Below are 20,074 nucleotides of genomic sequence, written 5' to 3' on the forward strand. Positions count from 1 at the left end.
ATCCCACACTTATTTCATACAATGCCCTCATTGTATGCATAAAACTAATTAAGAAAATAAAAGCAGTAAAAATGGAGAAAAAGGAACAGACTCCCCGAGGCAGTAGTGACGAGATCGAATGGGGCTACTAAAAGTTGCTCCATAAATTTGTTGGACGACTGGAAACTGGAACTGCTGCTTCTGAATTTACCGAAAAATAACATCAAGAACACCAAATTCTGCAAGGTGGTGCAAATAATTGCAAACTAATGCAATAGATAGTGACCATTACATGGGAAAGTGTCGACCACGCCGTCTCGTCGAGTGAGGTGAAATCTATATTGCGAATAATAGCATGGCCACGATCTTTGTAACGCCCGTGTTTCTAGGATAGACATTGATGATGATGTAATAGTCTAGGTCAATCTTTGTAACTTGTTTTGAAATAATAAAGATGTATTATTTGAGTATTATATACTTATAATTAATTATTATGATTTAATAAATTAAGGATAAAAATAAGTGTCTAAAATAAATGTTAGATAAACCTGATATCTATGAAGGAAGTTGTAGTGGTTGAAACAAGGATTCCAGAGATATAAAGAATACTGAAATTCAAGTTATAACGAAGAAGTTATGACATGTCGAAGTTTCGCGGCAGAACCGACACGACGATGTGTGACGTAAAAAGTGAATTTACGATAAATTGCTTTTTAGCCTTAGCAATCTAAATGAAAGTCGTAGTATACGTTAAACCAAGAGTGTGCATAAAAAGAATGTCCAAATCTAACTCGTATGAGGAAGTTATGAATTTTTTAAGATTTGGTATAGTGATATGAAGCCCGAAACTCAAATTTTAGATCGAGAAATTTTTAGCCGACACAAGGATATTGCCATATTTATACATTTTTTTAGGCAATATTTAAGTATATTTAAATTAATATTTTGGTTATTTGTGAGGAATAATGATACTTATAAGGTTAAATTGTGTTTTGTAGCCAAATAGAAGGCATTTTGAAGAAAAGGGACTAAAAGCGTTAAAGAATAGAACTTTGGAGGATGATGACTTGAAAGAACAAAAATCCAACAAAAACACACAATCACGATGTGAGAATTGAAGGCTCACGACGTGATTTGAAACATTCTAGAAGATAAGCATCGCGTAGAAGAATCCGTGTCAAACACAGATAGATCTAAGCTCACGACGTGAGACATGCTTGCTCACGACGTGAGCACAGATAATTCAGAAACTATATATATCATTGATTATTACGTTTAGAGGAGTTTGGATGGCTTGGAGGAGTTCCAGAAGACGAAATTCACAGAAAAAGAAAGCTTGGGAATTGCTCTTAACACCAAGGAGGAAGAAGAAGTAATAATTTGATATTAGTTTGGTACTTTTAATATGTTTTTGATTATGGATTGTTTGTGCTTATTTGTTAGAATGTCCAACTAAATCTAGTTGCTTCTGTTAGATAGATGAAGCTGGAACGCATGATTTTATTTTATTAATCTAGACTTTGCTTGTTGGTTATGTCTTGTGTTTGATTGGTATACCTAGCATGCTTGGTTGGATAATTAGATTGCTTAAACTTCTCATTCTGTGTAGTTAGTAACCATTATTCTGCATGAATTTGAACTCCTAGTTAATGAACATTAGATTATTAGAGCTAAGATCGAACCAATCTTAGTTAAGGAATTGAATTATTAAATTAGGTTGTGCTAGAGAACTCATGTTATGACCATAATTTGTGTTTGTCAACCCAATCCTACATAACTCCAATATTATTAAAAAATTGATTATGTGTTACATTATGTTTAACCATACATAGATCTACATGAACTAATTGATATTAGTAAATTTAGAATTGAATTGCATCCTTATATGTTTGTATGCATGGCTTATGTGGCATGTATGGTTGATATGATTACGTGGATTATGTGGGGTATGCTCTGGGGAACTCACTAAGATTCATGCTTACAGTTTTGTTTATGGTTTCAGGTATCATTGGTTTGGAAAGGAAGGGCCCGACTTTATTGTAGCGCAGACACCCATGTTTTCTACATTATGTAATTTTGGGATGTAACTCTGATAAATGTTTTAATTAAGCAATGTTTTTGAATGGTTGGATTAAGTAGCATCTGTGTTTGACTGTAATGAAAAATGAAAATTTTACCCTGGATTTTTGGGTCGTTACAAGTTAGTATCAGAGCCTTGGTTTGAGGGATTCGAAGATACTTTCGGGTGTGTCTGAACTCAAACTGAGGATTTGTAAAGTTTTCAAAGAAAATGTTTTCAAGGAAAGAGTTTTCTAAGACAAGAAAGAGTGTGGTGCATGCAATCGGCCGAGCTCAAATAAGTTTTCCGCATAATACCCATATATGTTATATGTTATGACTTTATTTATGAATATGTGAATCGCATGCTAGTTAGGGCTAGGAGAGATGCCTTTGTATGTATGTTGTATGAGCTGGTAGACTTGCATGCTAGTGATGATTAGTCAACAATAGATTGGCCTGGTATGTAATGCTTGTAGCCTTGGGGATATTGGATGCTATGCTGGAATAGGAATGACTATTGGTATTACTTATTAGTAACTGCTAAGTGTATGCTTTAAAATTTGTATACGATTAGGATCTTATAGCTTTAGAATAATTGATTTGGCCTTATTTCCTGTTCCTTGTCTGGTTGTGATCCTAGGGTGGAGCCTATTATTCGATAGTGTATTAGATCTTGTTCTGTGTATAAATTGCATGTATAAGGCAGCCAACAGTGAGGGTGGATTTGGATAGCATGAGTTGTGGAATGTGAGTTGAATGTTCTATGATAGTTTCATGGGTTGGAGAGTCATTGCACGAATGTTTCTTACTTTGTGCTTTGTGGAACTCTTGAATGATAGGAGTTAGCTACTAAGTAAATATGACGATATTCAGGAGGTGGATGGCTAGCATCATGAGGAGTTCTTCAACAGATGATGGCAGGGTGATGTTAGGAACCTAGGAAAGCCTAGGATATGCTCTAGTGAGCTAGTGGGGCGGTTGGTGAGGTTGGGAGCCTAGGAGTTGCTTCAGTGAGTATTATTTTGCTGTTTAGCAGATATTTGGTGCATCAGTGGAGTATGTGAATTAGAGTATTTGGGATGATTATGGAGGAAAGTATGGATAGGTGTGGAAGGTAGTATTAATTCTTAAATTAGGTTTATCAAAACCCAAACTTATATATGCCTTAATTCTTAAATTAGTTAACATATAGAAATTACTCTCGATTCTAGAAGTAGTAAGTGATACCTTGCTAGCTTCCTCTTAATCTCCCCTTGTTGCTCCTTGAAAATCAAGTCAAAATCCCATTTTCTTCGTGTTTCTCTGCTCTGGAATGAATAAATGAGAAATGAGACGTTTTGATAACTCTCATATGTTTTTATCAGATTTTTTAAACTCATCAGTGACCCCACATTGTTGTTCTTCACTTGCTATGCCGCAACATGTAATGCCATGCATTCTTTTTACCGCATCGCCATTTCTTCTCCATTATGATGCTTTTCAATCTGTTGCAAAAAACTTCGTCATAAAAGTTATGGCATCCTACTTTTAACCGCGTCAGTTTCGCATCACATTATTTTTAAAGTATGTTGCCTTCATTGTTTATTTTATGTCAACCATTTTCTCACCTCCCAAAACGTTCCACGTTCCCTCTCTTTCCACGTCGCAGTTATAATTGCAAGAGTCTCCACTCTTCATTTTTTTTCCATTTTACCCCTGCCTACAAAATTTTACTTCATAACTCATTAAGCCATTTACATCAAGAACTTATTTATCTTATATCACATCTTAAGTTATATTATTTCTCTTTTTATAACATTAAAAAATCTACTAAAAAAGTGAGTATTATAAAAATGACCAAAATCCCTATTTAGTCTAAACACTTTATTATAACATCACTTAACTCCTAACACATACACTTTAACATTTTACACTCTCGAAACATTATAGATTATAAATCACTCAAAACAAAATGGGTGTCACACCTATCACCATAAACTACCTTATCTTGCCTCTCATATAGTTACATTACTCGACATACACCATTGAGCTTCCTTAAATTTGTTTGGCCCCTATTCTCCCTCTAATGACGCCGTTGTTGTTCCATTCTCATTGTTCTTATTTGAAGTCATCGACCCACCCCCATCGTTGTCTATAATTTAGGAAGAATGACTGGAGAGTGATTAAGCTAATGACACGTAATGAGAATTTGGTAATAAATCTTTAGGTTTTTGTAAGTGATGATGCTTCCATTTTTGTTTCTCCCGCTAACCATTTTCCGAAACACAAATTGGAGATAGATTTGGGTAAGAATTTCTTTAAGTTTTTGTAAAAGCTTTGCAAACTGATATTATTAGGTATCAGACTTTGATTCTAGTGGAATTTGTAAGGAATTTCTTTGGGTTTCAACTATTGTGCTTTTTTTTTTTTTTTTTTTTTTTTAAATTTTTTATTTTGTGTATAATATTGACATTAAAGGGATTTTTATTTTTCAATCATGGATGAAAAATGATTTTGTTTTAATTATAGAGGGACATGTTGAAGATAGATAACGAAAGGGTAAGTATTGGAAAACCTATTAGTTAAAAAAGGTGGGGGTGGCAGTGAAGGGGGGGGGGGGGGGTAGGGTTGGATAAGGAAAATGAAGGGGTGAGATGGGTAAATGTTGTGGTAAAATGTCATTTTACATGAGCCATGGACCAACTCTGCAAAAATTGAAACAACTAAGACGAACGATTCAAGAAAAAAAATTAGGGACTGAAAATATGAATTTGATTAAAATTCAGGGACCATTTACGTAATTATGCTAGAAAACTATAAGGACTAAGTTTGTAATTTACTATTCTTTTTCTCAGTTTAGGGACCGGTATGTGAACAAGTAATCCGCTAGATCAACCAAGCCATCAACTTGCTGTTAGGCTGCCGACGTGTCATTATAAGAAACAAAATCATCTTGACATTAAGTACCAGCCGTTGATTTGCGACTTTGTAGTGGAAGTTTTTTGCAGGGTCCCCCTTCTTGTAAGGAAACCAAACCATAAAGATAAGCGGGTCTGCCCTTAGGGTTTGTTTCCCGACTCCTGTTCCATTCATTTCTGTTCTTAACCTTTCATCTCAATTCACCTATCCTTTGAATTCTTAAAAGATTTTGGATCCAATCACTTTCACTCATTAGACTCTTAATAATTGTTATTTTGGTGGTTTCTTAGCCAAAATCGTTGTGGCTGTTTCTTCCATGGCGTCGATTGGTAAGACGAATAATGAATCGGAAGCGGATGATGCTAATAACACAGCCAAAATTTTATCAACATCTGATCCAACGATGTTGAAGGAAGAGCCGGCGGATAGCGAGTTGGGGGGATCGATACCGGTTGCAATGGTGCCCGTGTCAATGTCTCAGAAACAAATGACGGTGGCGCCGCCCCGGAGGAGTTCTAAAGACCGTCATACGAAGGTGGAGGGACGCGGTCGACGAATCCGCATGCCGGCTGCTTGTGCTGCGAGAATCTTCCAATTAACTCGGGAACTCGGTCACAAGTCAGACGGAGAGACGATTCGGTGGTTGTTGGAGCACGCAGAGCCGGCTATCATTAAAGCCACCGGCACCGGGACGGTGCCGGCGCTCGCTGTTAATGTCAACGGGACATTAAAAATCCCGACGACGCCAAGCGAAGAAGGAGGTGACGTGAAAAGACGAAAAAGGGCTTGTAACAGCGAGTTTTATGATTTGAATGTTGCCGCAACTTCCAATTTTGCCCCCATAGCGCCGATTGCCCCACGAGCGCTCGTGCCGTTGTGGACCATGTGTGCACCACCGACCACCGGCGGGACTTTCTTCATGATTCCACCGTGTGGGGCCACCGGGGCAACCACATTCCATCAGTCCCAGTTGTGGGCCATACCCACCGGGGTAACACCTGTTTTCAATGTCCCATCAAGACCCATGACTAATTATTTGCCGGAAATGAAACCGGTGGTGGGTATCAGTAGTGGTGAAGTTCAGACGCCGGCGGTGAGTTCAAGTTCGATTTCAATTTCAACGAGGAGAACTGCGGAGGTTGTTAGGGATCTGTCATTGGAGCTTGGTGATAGAAGAGAGCTTCAATTCATGGAAGGCTGTTCAAAAGATCAAACGCCGCCTGCAAGTTAATCAATCGGCCAATTCTAATCCTCTTCTTTGTTTTAGTGCGTTAGAACCACGAAAGTTTTTTTCTTTAGAATTGTATCCTTTTTTATTTCTCTTTTTCCATATTAGCATCACTTTGTGCTTTTTCTGTGTAAATGAGTTTTTACCTTTTAGAAGAGAAAAGTAGGTAAAAGTGACATTGTATGTATAATTTTCTGTAATTAAATATTAGTATGAGAAAATAACATGTTCACATGACATATAATTATATAATTATTTCTAAAGGGCTATTCATTAATATGAATGATTTTTTCCCCATTGATCGCAAAAAGGTTATTTATATCAATGGAAAAAGTTCACAAATTAAACGAGATTATTTTTTCAAACATTGGAAGATCGTTCTTATTAAAAATCTTGTTTTAGGCCATGAATATACTCAAGCTTGTGATATTTTCACAAATATCATGTTTTTTGTGAGACTGAAATAGTGTCGAAAGTGGCTAATAAAATTATTTTAAAGATGTAAATACAATAAGTATTAAGAAAAGTGATAAGATGTATGGTTTCAACGCCTACAGTGTGTTCAAGTTTCATTGTTGACTATACTTTTTGGATAATTTTGTTAAGTCTTGTTTGTTTATATTATTAAGAAATATTTATCTAGGCCATTTTGAATGTTTTCGAACTTGTGAAATATGCATTAGACTCGTGAATTTATTTAAAAAGATAACTTGAATATCTTTTTATTTTTTATTTCTATTAATGTTCATACTAATATAAAATAATGACAATGAAATTCATTAATGCTCTCTTCCTATTGATTTGGACATTTACTTTTCCCTATTGAGAATGAAAAAAAAGGTAAATGTTATATTTGCCCATCCAATTTTTCGTGTTTTTTTAAAAGATCCCCAAACTGTTTTGTTTTGTTTTTTTTTTTTGTTTTGTTTTTTTTTGCACATTAAAGAAATATACTTTCATTTGACCGTTTAATTACATCCCTTTATCGATTGTAAAAGGTTTATCCCCTATTTTCGTGGTATGGACACCACCGTGGAATATTACTATTGAAATCTTGATCCCCAAGAATTGCTAAGTCATTGCTAATGGTTCCCTTATAAAACCGTCTTCCTATAAATCCGTCTTCCCCACCACTTTGTTACCTTAATACGTAACATTCACATCATCGACCACAACTTTGTTATCATAGGATCACATCTGTGCATAATTTTCCACTATGGTACATTCAACAAGAGACATTACATATTGCTTAGCTCTCCTACATTGTCCCATACTAACCTCTATGCCAAATTTAGTCTTTACTTCCTCTTTTAACATCCTAACATTGAATTTCTGATTCTCAAGCACTTCCCAGGTGAAATGAGTACCAATCAATCTGTAATTAACAATTGACCCTAATTTAAAATTTCTTGCACAATTGTGGTTAATGATAAGAGACTTGATTTGGAAAGAGTGCTCCTCACTCATCCATGATGCCCAAAGCCTAAATATGCATTCACCATTACTACACTTAACCAATAACCTTTTACTGCAATTTTTTTCAAAGTACAATTGATATCCATTTGCTACCGCATAATTACAAATTATAAATTTTAATTGTTTAGGATTGGTGAACCTCATACCTAGAATCGGCAACTGTTTCTTTCAAGGTATGTCTTCATTAAACATCGGTTTTCCTTTCACATCTGGGACATTATCATCTTCATCATCTTTTGGATCACCTTCTGTGACCTCCTCATTTCCATTACCCTGACTAACTCCTTCATAGGTTACTCCTTCCATGTTGATTTCTTGTGGACTCTTAATTTCAGTTAGGTCAATATCTTCTTCCCCTTCGATTGACATGTTTGACTTGACAGAATGATTATTCTTATTTTCATTTTCGTTTGCCTTCGTTACATGCACAGTAGTACCAAAATAGTCCATGTAAACAAAAACTTGTACTCCATATTCATAAGCAATGTCTATAAATTCTTGAAATTGACGTTCATTAAAAATCAAGGTTAAACCTTCTGGGATTTGTAAATCGTGTTGACAATAATAAACTTTCTCACACTTCTCTTGTGTTAATCGTTCAAGAAAACTCACAAACTCATTATATGACATACTAGCAAAAATCGACGTTCTCGAACACATGATGAACACTATTAGAATAGCAAAAAAGTTTGTTGATGAACACACCTTGGAAATGAACTTTAATTGAGAGGAATATAGCCATCGATCTTTAGTTACTATGGTATGACGACGAGGGTTTTCTTCAATGAGGAGGGGTTTCTTCAATGAGGGAGAGGGGATTGTATAACACAAACGGTTTACTTTATAACAAATTAATATAAGTATAACACATGTTGCCATTTCATTAAATGACGTGTTACCGATATTTTCCTTCGTGGCATGTATATTACCTATCAACCCGGTAGAAGGTAATATAAGAGTATTTTAAAACCGAAAAATAAAAGTATATTTCTTTAATGTGCAAAAAAAAAAAAGTTTGGAGACCTTTTAAAACAAACACGAAAATTTTGATGAACTAATATGTCATTTGTCCAAAAAAAAGGTAGAAAGATAATTAATTTTTAATAAAAATTTGCATCTATGGTTTATTCACAGCATGATGGACCTAAAACTCCCAAGCTTTTTGTAAAATAGATCTTTTGTTTAAAAAAAAAAAAAACATCACAAATTTAAGAAAATATAAATAGTTATTTTTTATAAAAGTTAAAAAGATTACAGACCTATTTGACATTTCATTCGTAATAACATATCTTAATATTTTAATATATTCTGTGTCAAATAATTTTTTGCATATAACAATTAATTAAAATTCATTTCTAATAAATTTACTTGACTTCAAAGGCAACTTAAAGGTCAAAAACTAAAGAGCAAGAAGTTAGTAAATATGTGGAAGATGGGTTCCACTATGGACCATGGAGTGAAGGTCACCGGTAATTAAATGCTTCCGTCCCTTCTTCCGCGTGTGAATGGTTTGCTTTGAGCTGCGTGCTTTAGGCACGTGATGGTTTGGTTTAACACGTGCAGGGGTGGGTCTCGTGGGTCCCGATGGAGTAACAGTGGGACCATGTCACTGAGATGCTGTGCGGGTGCGTATTTAGGCCCACATTAATTTCTATGCGGACCCCTACATGAGTACATGCTACATGTGGTGCTTTTAAAATCTTCTTATTAAAATAAATGACGTGTGGGTATATGCTTTGAATATTACATTAGATGATAATTATTTCATAATTAATTGTAACATAATGAATTGCATATAAGATTTTGTTTTTATATAATTTTATGAGAAATTTTAACAAATAATAAAAACACTAACTCTGTGCCAAAAAATTATCAAAGAAAAAAAAAGTTTTTCAAAAATTAACAATTTAGTTCTATGGACTCTGTTTCTTTGTAGATTGGACTTTAATTCAAATATTAGTGATATTTTTGTAATTTTACCTTACCACGTAGTAAGTTGCCTGAGTTCACACTACCCTCCCTATCTTCAGACTGGGGTACATTCTACAAACTAAAACAATATAAATATTTTGTAAATCATTTTTTTGGTTTTACTCGGTTTCTCTCTTTTTATTCTAGAAAATTGCTACATTATTATCTGTTTTTCTTTTCAATTTCTCACATTATATTATATTTTTTTTATAGGTTATTTGTCTTTGGAAAGTTAACAACTTAAAAGGAGATATATATTATTCTGATGATTAAGATTTATGTTTGGAACTTGAGTTGTAATTTTTAAATTGTAGACATGATAAATGAAAATTAAAATTAGAATATTTATCTATCTTTCGATTTCTTAAATTTTAAGGTGAAAGTGTGTCGCTGATATTTCACATGAAAAGTTATCAAACAAGAAATGGAAATATATTATATAACTTCATATTGATACAACCCAAAATCCCAAACTATTTTTTAATAATAATAAAACATCGTTTTTTTTTTTATAAAATTATATTCAAGTCAGTATTTGTTCATAAACCACCATTTAGGATTTAGAGTTAAAGAAGGCAATGCGGAAGCTTAAATCATAAATGTGCCGATGTGTGTGTATAGTCCCCCATTCACAATCTGATAAGTACATACAAAAATATTTAATTCACAACTCTAAGCACAAAGCTTAATGATTTTCCTCAAAATATTGCATACAACACAACATAATAATCGACTATGGGTTATCAGCAACCCTACAAAAATATTTAATACACAACTATAAGCACAAAACTTAATGCGTTTTTTCAAAATATCACACACAACACAACATAATAATAAACTACGGGTTATCAGCAACTCTGATAACTATTGGCACTCCTAGTGGGCTAACAACACACCCTGTGGATTAACATCACATGTCACGGGTTATCAGCAACCCTGAGGACTATCAGCAGTCCCATAGACTCACATCAGTCTAGGAGTTATCAGCAACCCAGTTCACATATAACAGAAATCAACAAATAAGACTTACCTGGTCAACATGCATATACTACAACACAAGTAAGTATAGTGAGAAGACTCACCTAAATGAAATAGCAGAAGCTCAACAACATTCCCAACAACATAACAGCTAATCCAAGTTACCTAAAGCCAAACCAAGACTATCCCTTAGCTAAATACCTACTTCTATCCAAGTTTGACCAAAAGTCAAACCGGTCAAAAAGTTAACGGATCGACTCTATGCATGCGTACAAGCTGTTATACGCATGACGTAGAGCTCTAGATGGAGATGGGCCAAAACTAATCCACACTCAACGTAGGGGGATTTACGCCCCGCGTAGCAGTCTGATTGCCAAAAAATCCATTAAGCTCTTAATATAAAAAGTTAGATCTTCAAACTTCTAAATAATGACCTTTATAATGTCTTAATGGATAAAGTTTCCAAATTTACCCATTAAGACACTCCAATCAAGAAAGATATAATCTTTATGCACTAAAATGACTAAAAATGCTAACACAACTTGCATGGCTTACAGAACAAGCACCAAAGCATAACTTTCCAAGTCCAACAACTCCCAAGAGTGTTCCATATAACTCAAAAGGTGTTGGAGTTCTCTTAACTCCCAAAACACAAGCTCAAGGGACTTAAAAAGTGACAAAAATGACCAATAACAAGATCTAAGAAATCAATGAGCAAGTTGGAAGCTTTTTACACACAATGGTCCAGAAATAAAGCAACCTTGTTGGATCTATACTTGAATCCTTCTTTCATATACTTTACAAACGCCTTATTCTTCAATATCAACTACCAAATGAACAAGATACGCTCACCAAAAGGTAACAAGGCTTAAAAAAAAGCAAAAGAGGGCTATGGTTTTTCAAGGAATGATCTTAGGTGATAGAGACTGGTTATGGGAAGGATCCCAAAAAGTTGGAGCCCTTAAAAATGGCTCAAAACCTTAGAATTAGGGTTTTGATCTACAGTGGCTATGCCCTGCGTAGCATCACCTACATCCTTCATAGGTCATTAAACTTGCGTTCATCATTCAACACCTACACCCAACATAACTTTCCTAGCCATGCGTAGGGAAAAAACCCCCAACTTCCAATTCAACTTCAAATAGCTATAACTTCTTAGTTTCAACTCCGTTGTTGGCGTTCATTATATGCATGGTATCAATGGGCCCCATAATTCTATCTAGTTACTTTTTGATTAACACATATCAAACTAAAATCATAATCCATGCAATAAGCCCATCATATAACTTTTCCTGTTTTACCATGTGGTTCTAGCACACAAATCAAGGGCTTATATATCATAACCAATATTATCAACCTTCAACACGGCTAAACTTTACTTCCTTAAAGACCAAAGCCTTTACATGACCAAGTTATGGTCGACAAACCCTGAATTAAGAAACATCTTGAAACAGGGTGTTACATATATTCTATACAATAAAATTATTTAATAAAACAAATGTTTTCATCTTATATATATATATATATATATATATATATATATATATATATATATATATATATATATATCATCCTAATCCTAGTAAAAGAATAGTTTAGGACACTTGCAACTTTCTGCAACTTCTATATGACACGTGTCCTCATATTGTTCATTATTCTTTATGTTTTCTGCTTAAATTTTTATCCCTGGCTATGGAACTGGCTTTCATTTCTATTATCCAAAATTTAAATTAATTTTTTTTATCTCAATCATGTAAAAAACGATATTTTCCCATAATAGTTTTATACGACACATCCTTAATAAATACAAACAGAGAGCATAATAGATTAGCTACAAGTGGGCTAACAATCTAATAGGCTACATACATACAATACAATATAGAGATACACTAATTTGTCCCCACAGTTTGAGCGGGAGATATAGAGCAAAAACTCAAACTGGTCCTAAATTTGGTGAGTAGAGATGTAGGGATCCCTTTGGTGAAGATATCTACACACTGAAGTGATGGGTTTTGTACATAAGAACATTCCTAAGTGCGCATACAAACCCTAATGCTTGGATCTAGGTTTCTCTATTAAACATGCTTTGAATCCAAGGCTTCTAATGACTTATTAGGTGTAAGAACAACACAAAATCAGATCTAGAAACATACCTTTGATTCTCTTGTTTGATCTTGTTGTCTTGGAGCTCTAGAGTCACAATTGTCACTCTTCTAATGGCTTACAAACACCAACTAGCAAAGAGGATGATTTGAGAGAGAGGAGAGGGGATGGAATTCGACCAGAGTATCCTTACTTTAGAAGATGTGTCGAATTCCTTCAGCCATAGGGTCTATTTATACTTGTAGACTCCTTAAGGGTTACAACTTAAACCCTAGTTGGATAACTATTACTCAAAGCAATCCAAATCCTTCCAAGATAATGCCTTGGATGAATCTAGGGCTTATCCTAGCCTAGAATTCGTTCAACCCTTTATCCAATAAGGATTTACAGTCTAAAGTTTAACTATCAAGCAATTGACAGTTTATACCCTCTTATTTAATTAATCTCCTTAAGTCACCAAATTAATACTAATTAATCTATGACTTATATTAATCAAATAACTATATTATTATTCCGTATATTATTCTCATAATATATTAATAATATCTATTCTCTCATAATAAATCATCCTACCAAGTTGCTAAGGTGAAGGCAACCCAAAAGGACCATGCACAATCGGGTCAAATACTTGCCTAATATAGTTGCAGTCTTAGACACTATTCCAACATGAAGATGGTAAGGGACATGAAAAACTTTGACTTGACTAGTTGCAACCTTTTCACTCAAAAAATGGATATCCATATATATATTCTTGTTGTGTTTATGCTGAACAGGATTAGTAGACAAGTAAGCTGCATTGGCATTATCACAGTAGATAGTGGTTCGCTTGGTGAGAGGAGTGTGTAGCTCTCAGAGTAGATTTGTTAACCAACAAGTTTCAGCTACTGCATCTACCATGCCACGGTAATCAGCTTATGTGCTAGAACGAGAGACTGTCTGCTGGCATTTTGAAGACCAAGATAAGAGATTGTCACCTAAAAATACACAGTAACCGCTGGTAGATCGGCGTGTTTCGGGGCATCCCCCAATCTGCATCAGAATAGGTAATAAGAATCATAATGGAGGAGTGATGAAGCTAAAGCCTGTAGTCCAGTTTAACACAAACATTGCGTAAAATGCTCTTAAGGACATGGAAGTGAGGTTCACGAGGGTCGTGTATGAATAAGCATATCTGCTGAATTATGTATGATAGATCTTAGCGAGTAAATGTGAGATACTGGAGAGCACCTGCAAGGCTGCAGTAGAGAGTCGGGTCCATAACCAACTCACCAGAAGAATCCAATTTAGAATGCATGTCAGCAGTTGTGCTACACAGGTTGCATTTCATCATGTTAACACACTCTAATATTTTCAACGCGTATTGACGTTGGGATAAGAATATACTCTTATTATCTCGTGTTGTAGCTATACCCAGAAAGTATGTTAAATAACCCAGGTCCTTCATGGCAAACTTTGTTGCTAAAAGAGAAATGATGCATTGAAGAAGTTTTGTAGATGAAGTTGTCAAAAGTATACCATCAACATAAAGAAGTAAGTAAGCCATCTCAGAATCCCTAACCATGAAAAAGGCATTTTTGACGTCTAACTGATGAATGGGCCATCTACACGAAGTTACTAGGCTAAGAACTATACGAATGCTAGCCGGTTTAATGACCGAACTAAATGTCTCATCACAGTCAATCCCGGGGCGTTGGCTTTTTCCACTAGCTACAAGGTGGGATTTATACCAATCAAGAGAGCCATCTGTATTTTATTTCTTTCTAAACAACCACATAGATCGCACAATATTAGCCTAAGTAGGCCTTGGAACAAGAACCCAAGTACCATTAGCAATTAAAGCATGATATTTGTCTTGCATGGCAATGGTCTAGTTAGGGTCTTGAAGGGATTGGGTGTGAGATTTAGGAAGAGGAGATTCAGTGGTTGTGTGGAGATTTAGGTGGGAGATCGGTTTAAAAATACTGGCACACGTACGGGTGACCATGGGATGAGTAGGTGGTGGTGGGGATGGAATTTCATAGGGAGGACTAGTGTCTGGAGAGGAGTTAGAGGCTATATAAGAAGAGGCAAAAGAGTGAGATGAGTGTAGATGGGAAGAATGTGGAGAATGGTGGTTGTTATGAGCAGGAATTCCAGAAAATTCATCCCTAAAGTCGGCTGTGTGGGTGGTATCGCTACTGCAATAATTGGTGTTTGGTTGATGTTTTTCGAACATAAGTAGGTCCCGAGAGATGGTATTTATGCCATCAATGTTATCAAGAAAGGAATAGGAGAGGGGCTTATTTGGTGTCATTGATTTGTAAGGGAAAACATCTTCTTTGAAGATGACATGATGGGATATGATTATTTTGCATGTGACAAGATCAAAACAATAAAAACCATGATGTTGGGTTGGATAGCTAATGAATATGCAAGGTGTAGAGCATGGTGCAAGTTTGTGGGGATGTGGGAATGTTTGGGTAGCATAGGCATCCAAAGACTAGAAGCCAAGCAAAGATAGGTGGTTAGTTATATAGTTTTGCGAAAGGGATGTCATTGTTTATTGAAGATGAGGGAGTGATGCTGAGTAGGTGGGTTTTGCATGTGAAAATGTAGGAGGGCGGTGGGATTAGAAAAAAAGAGCACGAATGACATTATTGATGGTGCGGATTCATGCGTTCCGACTTCCCGTTTTGTTGAGAAGTGCGGGGACAAGAGGAATGGAATTGGATACCATTTTGGTAAAAAATGGTTATAAATTTTTTTTTTGTCAAATTCACCCCCATGGTCACATTGGAACTGCTTAATTTTAGTTTAAAATTGAGTTTTGACATGGGATTGGAAATGTTCAAATTTTGCAAAACACCAGACTTTTTACATGAAGGGTATACCCAAAGAAAATGAGAGAAGTGGTCAAGAAAAATCATATAGTATTTTAAACAACTAGAGTTGGTGATAGGTGATTCCTACAAATCAAAGTGAATAATATCAAAGAAACGATAAACAATGGAATTAGAAGTATAAAATGGTAGTTTAACATGTTTCCCAAATTGACAAGCGGGGTAATCAAAGGAACTAGATGTTTTATTACATGAAATAAAACGATTTGAAACTAAATAATTGAAAACTTGAGCGCCTGGATAACCAAGACGTTGATGCCACAAGCTAGAGCTACCGGTAAGAAGAGCAAATGAAGACTAAAAAGTAGATAGTGCGGGATATAGACCGTCAATGCTATCACACCTAAGTATGACCTATTCCAAATCCTTCACTGTAAAACCAAAAGGATTAAATTCAATACAGACGTGATTATCAGTTGTGAAACGACGCACATGTATAAGATTGTTTATAATACTAGGTGTGACAAGCACATTATGAAGATGTAAAGGGCGATGAGTAGTAATAATTTTTGATTGATTGGTATGTGTAACAAGAATAGCTAAACCATTGCCAACAAGAACCAATTTAACATTACCTTTATTAGTAAAAGACGAGAGTATACCTGAGGCAAGGTGAGAGGTCGCACCCATATCCATGTACCAGTTTGGATCTATATCGTCATTAACGGTCATGGAGTTGACTGCTGAGTTAAATATGTGGCCTGATCTTGTGACATTGGGGGGAACCAATGCCATGGGAGTTGAAGTTAAGGAGTGATAGTTGGATGAAAATCAACATGGGCCTGTTACGGTTAAGTTGGTGGGGCTCTAAGAATGCTGGGTTGATGTTGTTGGGCTTGTCCTATGGACCGGTGTTGGTGTGGGTTTCCTGGAGTAGGTCTGAAGTGGGACCAATATGGTGTGGAAGTCCTTGGAAAGGGCTTCCAAGGCAGCACCTAATGGTGATGCTAATGGCTCGACCTAGAGGTTTATTGGCGATACTGATCGAAACTGCCATGGTTGGAGTTGGATGGAGCTCGATGATTGTGTCTCACATAGAGAATAGTAGAAGACGATGAGTGATACGAGTGGGATGCTTGGTTAGGATTTTTTTTAGCTAGGTTTCTTCAATTGGAATGTGTTTAATTATAAGTGGGTAATGGATCTGCATGACAAAGGATCATGGATATGATGTCATACTGTGGAGACAATCCATTCAAAAGATGTGTAACAAAGGTCTTTTTGGGTATGGGATTGTCGATATTAGCTAAGAGGTCCGAAACGCCCTTCATTTTTTACAGTACCGAGTAACAAAAGATCACCCTGTGTTGTGAAATGAAGTCCTTTTTCAAGTTCAATGGCACATGTATCGTTGTTGTCATGGAACAGATGCTCAAAAGATTTCCAAACGAAGTGAGCAGTGGATGTGAGTAGAGGTTTGTTGGAGCATGAAAATGCTTTACAATGATGAGTGTTTATTAGGTTAGAATATTCTCTTGTATGAAAAGGATATTCCCTCCACCAGTATATAAAGTGGAGGTGAGGGTCATTCGTTTAAAAAGTGTTCACTATGTAGACATTAGTTTAGAGAGAGTTTTGGGTGGGGATTCTCCCTTTTCATGAGTGTTGTTCATGTAATATTTTGTATATCTCTATCTATCCACTATAGTTTTGCTCACATGTTCTTGTTCATATTATGTTCATACGATTATCTTCGTTATAATATTATTCCGCACCAATACAATTGAGAAAATGGGAACCTACAAGTAGTATCAGAGCGAGACCTTGAAGATCTCACGATTATTTCAAGGGAACGATTTCGATCGGTTTATTATCTTGAAGATTTTCTTCATTCTTGAAGATTTTCTCAGCCTTCGGAACCGACAATTTTATGTGAGTTATTTATTGTTTTGTTGGTGACGTTGCTAGAAAAATAAAAATTTTGTTGCTATTGTTCATACAATTTTGCTGTTGTTAAAATCTGAGTTTATGGAGAAAATATGTTTGTTGAAGAAGATGAAGTTTCCTTTAAAAATGTGGTGTTTTATCTTATTATCCCATGCAAAAAGATGTTCAGAAAAATATGGTTATGGTGTAAGAGATTGAACATATGGTCATGAGTTCGGAGTATATGAATTTTAGAAGTGTTGGGATATTTATTTCGGAATGTACAAGTTATTTTAGCTATGATACAATGCTTAGATGCATGTATTTTCCAAGATGAAAAGGGGTTATGGAGTTGTTTTTCTGAAATGACATGGCTTTTGGAGTGATTGTGTATAAAGCTCCGAGATTACAAGATATAGAGCTGATTATACTAGTTGTTTTTTCATTATGTACAAATATGTGTGTATATCACACTTCCGTAGGCCTGCTGACACGTCAATGAAAATTGGGATTAGATATCATGGGTGACATCAATTATTCTTTGTTGGAGTTGTTCATTTATTGCACTTCTTCACAAGCCAGCCTCAAGCCTACTCTCGTTCAACGCACGAGGTTCACACCCCAACTGCCTTGCGACACGTCAACAATGTTGGGCACCACTGGTTCTCTTTAAAGTAGAAATGTGTTACGTGTGCATATTGGGAACACATCTTATGGTTGTGTGCAACTGATATCCTATCCAAAAGAAAAATCCGACCAATTCAAAGATATATCTTTTTTGTTGTAGCATGCGCCTGTCATTTCCTGCCGGTCGTACGTGCTTTAAAGTCCTCCTACCACACACATGTCATCTACCACGTTTCAGCTCCTTTCTCCTCAATGCATTTCCAACTTTATGAATTTGGTACCACATTTACCTTTTATCGTACCTCCGTCTAACTTCCAAGACCCTACTTGACTTAAACTCTGAGACCATATGTGGATCCACATTATGAAACCACTTTCACTATTTCGGACTCTACCAAACCCATCTCGGAGTCACGCCCATTTACAATTATGAATCCATATTTCGAGATCTCGGATCCTTGCCCATATCCTACCCATATCTGGGCTTTTTCATTTCAGACCCTCTTGACCCATTTCATCTTAACCCATTTTCCTATATGAATCCATTTTCATTATGGATCCACCCTTCAAACCCACTTCGTACCCTTTTAAAATCCGAAATTCATCCATTCTTTTTTATTTTATTTCATTTTTAACACATTTATTTTTAAGTTTTTTCTTTTTATTATTATAAACAATTTATTCCTTCATTTTATTTTTAACCAATTAATTTTACTTAACACCCATGGTTTTTTTTAATACCAATTATTAACAATTTTTTTATTAAAACCAATTATTTTTTTGAACACCAATTTTAGCCCTATGATTCATGACTTTATTATTCTTGTTGATTATGAGTGGAGACACACTTTGTTTAGAGATTATTATTTGTGTGTTCTTCCTCTTTCCGAGCAACTCGTATTTGTAGCCTTATATATACGTGCTTCAAAGATTCAGATCCACATATTTCATTTGGAGACTTTCCTGATCAACAATGTTATCCGAGGTTTGGATTCTTTTCCGAGGTTTGCATTTTTTACTCCCTTCGGACTATTTATATATGGTCTCAGACCATTATTTGGGAGTTCGGGTTCGCCTTTCGGTTTTCGGCATTATTTCGGTTCAACATTTATGGTTCTTCAGTAGCGGGTTTATTATACATTTATAGTGTTTGTTCAGTTCGACAATACATCACCAAGTCTATCCATGACCCGAGAATAATATCCTCATTTTTACGGGTAGATGCTCACATTAAGAGGGAGCGTTCGATGCTCTATCATGTCCGACATATTCTTTTTCCCGATTTCATGATTATTTTTGATCTTTATTGCATGGTCGATCAAAAATAAGGGGAGAATGATGAGCATCCATTTTGAGTTTATTATTGGAGTTTTGACATTAGAGACATTTGAAGACGAAGATTGATTTAGTAGTGTGATGTGGCACTGATTTTTGGTCTTCACAGATTGAAATTTTGGCATTATTAGATGCTCTTCAGATTATGATTATTTATCCTCGGACTCTGCATTTTGGGATGTCTCATTTGTGTTTGCATCCGGTTTAGATCTTATGATTTCTTGAGTTTGGATTTGCGATATTTTGAAGACGAATATTATTTTGACGATGTGACGTGACACTTATTTTTAATTGTCTGATCAGAATTTTGGCATTGCCAAACCATGTCTTTGTATTCACATAATTTGTCATTCGGACTTTACTTTTAGATGCTTCACATTTTCAGCAAGTTATTCTTCAGAGATTATTTGGTGCATTATCACTTGAGTTCGGAATATTGAAGACGTTGTGTGATTCGACATTGTGCTCTTCGGTTCAACAGTCGAAGGGGAGATTGTGAACATGATTGGCTTTTGGGGACTTATCACACTCTAAGATTGGGATTTCATATTTTTATTTAGAGATTGGGTTCCTCTGTATGTTCTTTGATGATAGAGATTCCATTTCCAGATTCTAAGATCACGACAGCTTCATCATTTCCGATACTCTCCAGCACCAGACCTACCGGACATGC

The 20,074-nt window shown here is 35.6% G+C and overlaps 1 pseudogene; it reads left to right on the forward strand.

Annotated features, from left to right (window-relative positions):
• Window positions 1–5,002: 5,002 nt before the first annotated feature.
• Window positions 5,003–6,410, forward strand: LOC145013325 (transcription factor TCP19 pseudogene; annotated as a pseudogene).
• The last annotated feature ends 13,664 nt before the right edge of the window (window positions 6,411–20,074 follow it).

This window comes from Lactuca saligna, chromosome 8 (genome assembly GCF_052625555.1).
Source record: "Lactuca saligna cultivar CGN05327 chromosome 8, ASM5262555v1, whole genome shotgun sequence".
In the NCBI taxonomy this organism is placed as follows: domain Eukaryota; kingdom Viridiplantae; phylum Streptophyta; class Magnoliopsida; order Asterales; family Asteraceae; genus Lactuca; species Lactuca saligna.